This window comes from Lissotriton vulgaris, chromosome 2_1, assembly GCF_964263255.1.
Source record: "Lissotriton vulgaris chromosome 2_1, aLisVul1.2, whole genome shotgun sequence".
Classification (NCBI taxonomy): Eukaryota; Metazoa; Chordata; class Amphibia; order Caudata; family Salamandridae; genus Lissotriton; species Lissotriton vulgaris.
In genome coordinates, this window is record NC_141687.1 from 1616189206 (window position 1) to 1616191430 (window position 2225).

The following is a 2225-nucleotide window of genomic DNA, read 5'->3' on the forward strand; positions in this document are numbered from 1 at the left end:
CTAGTGACTGACTTTCGGCCCTCTCACTCCAGGGGGTCCCCTGGGGGGGGAGGGGGGGGCGGTTGCCTCCGTTGCATACCGTCCTGGGACGTGGCTGTCCCGGTTCTTGGGCTCTTCGGGCTTGCGGTCCGGTCTTGCGGACTTTCCGCGGGATCCCTCCGTCTCAACGGGTTGGGGTCCCTGCTCCTTCCCTTGTCTCACCTGTAGGTTGTTTCTGGGACCGTGGATTGGCCTGTGGGGCCGGCCTGCGTGTGGGGGTCCCCGTGCTCGGTTGCGGGTGCTTCCGTGGGACTTGCCTTCTGGCCCAATGTCCCGCCTGGTGGATCTTCTTCGCCGGGTGTGGGTCTTGGGGTTCCCTGTCTGGCCGGGTGCCCCCTCGCGACCTCGTTTTTGTTCCCCCCCGTGGGGGTGGCTTCACGTCTGGCGGTGTCTCTCATCCGTCGACTTCCTGACCTATGTACGGTGGTCCCTTCGGTCCTCGTCTCGGGCTTGCCCTCCTTGGGGGGGGCGTGTGCCGGGTCCCGGTACTTCCCTCTTGCTCTTGCAGGGGGGGGGCGTCGGGGGTTGCTGAATGTCCTCCTGGCCGGCCGTCGTTTTGCTGTGCTCGCTTCGGCTGCACGTTTACTAGAATTGGATGAGGAGAATGGCTTGGCCCCTGCACACACGATCAATTGCCGGTGCTCCGGGGTGCCCAGATCTTGGTCTGGGCGGGCGCCCTGGTGGACCCGGGGTCCGACTGGGTGGAGGCGGTGTGACGGAGTCGGATCTAGCCTTCGTTGCCTGGTCTCGCCCTGCCCCGGTGGTGCTTCGGCGCCTGGGGCCTCGGCTCGGTCTGCCTCCGGTGTCTCGATTCACGGAGGGGGACTCGGCCCTCCTGCCCGGGTTCTACTCCTCCTTCCGGGTCCTTATTGCCTGTCTTTCGCGTGGCCTTTCGGTCTGATGTACGCGTTTCCCCCGTGCCCTGTGAGTTCGCGGGTCCTCGGCGGGCTTCGCTTGGGCAGGGCCGGGGTGCACGACTCGGCAGCGCATGGCCTTGGTGACGTTACAGTGGAAGGTGCCGGGCACCCGCGCGTGGTTACCACGCTTGTCGTGGTACGTTCCTGTTTTTGGTCCCGGCGGGGTCCACCGCCCCGGGTACCTTCTCCTATGGCGAGCGGAGGGTTCGAGCCTCCTGGCCGATCCCGGATCCTCCCGTACCGTGGTTGGGTCCCCCGCTCTCGGCGTCGGTGTTGAGCCGGCTACATGTCGGCTGGCCGGCCTCCTTCTGCGGGCCCGGTTCTGGTGCGGAGGACGCGGCGTGCTCAGGGGTTGTGGCTTTTGCTGCTGGGTTCCCGCAGGTCGTCCACGTTCTCTGCCTGTGCCCGGCGCTGGGCGTCCTTCTCGCGTTGGCGCGGTCAGCTTGGTGCTGTCCCCGCATCCGTGGTCCCCTGGCGGGTCTTGGTTTCCGGTCTGAGGGTTTTCCTGGGGCATGGCCCCTTCTTCCCGGTGGGCCCGGTGGGCGGCCTTGCGGGCCTTCCGCAGTCCGGTTTTCGACGACCTGGTTTCCCGGGTGGCTCGATTGGCTCCGATGCTGTTTATCCTTCACCCTCGGACGCTCTGCCGGTCTCCCCCTTGGGTGCTCGCTTCGACAGCACTTATACTGATTTTGGGACGTTACGGAGATGATTTGCAGGGCCCCTGCGCAGGGGTGACACGCAAATTCGTGATGCGTTCCATTTGAGTTCTCTTTCTCGTTCTACGAGCTCTTCAGGGTCCGCCCTGTGTGCCCCTGGCCTCGGTGGCTTTGCGGTTCTTCACCTTTTCGGTGGTTTTATGCCTGGTGGCAGTGGTGGCTGCTGGGCGGAGGGGCAGGCGGGGGTCGTGCCTCCCCTCCCTTCTTGCGGGTGTTGCCGGACCGTTGTTCCTCCGGCATGTCCCCCTTTTTTTCTTCCCGGGGTTCCTTCCCTGGTGTCCCGGGCTCGGGGGGTGTCTTCACCGCCTTTTCCCTGCCGACGAGGTTCCTCTCTTGTCCGTGCTGGTTGTCCGGTGAGCGGTTGTTGGTTTCTCTTAGCCGCCCGTCTTCCCTTTCCCGGTGGGTCGACCTGTTGATGTCTTTTGGGTCCGGTTCATTCGGGCCGCGGACACTCTCTTCCCAGCTTGGTTCGCTGGCTTACTCGGGCTGTCCCCCTTTCCTGGGCTTCGCTGGGTTCGGTGGGCCCGGCGGGGGTCCAGGGTCGGTCCGCGGG

General features: G+C 65.5%; 1 non-coding gene across 1 annotated transcript; it reads left to right on the forward strand.

Moving 5' to 3' along the window:
- Positions 1–1615: 1615 nt before the first annotated feature.
- LOC147732952 (U6 spliceosomal RNA) lies at positions 1616–1722 on the forward strand. The gene has a single exon (XR_015308859.1). It is a non-coding gene; the product is annotated as a U6 spliceosomal RNA (small nuclear RNA).
- Positions 1723–2225: the final 503 nt, after the last annotated feature.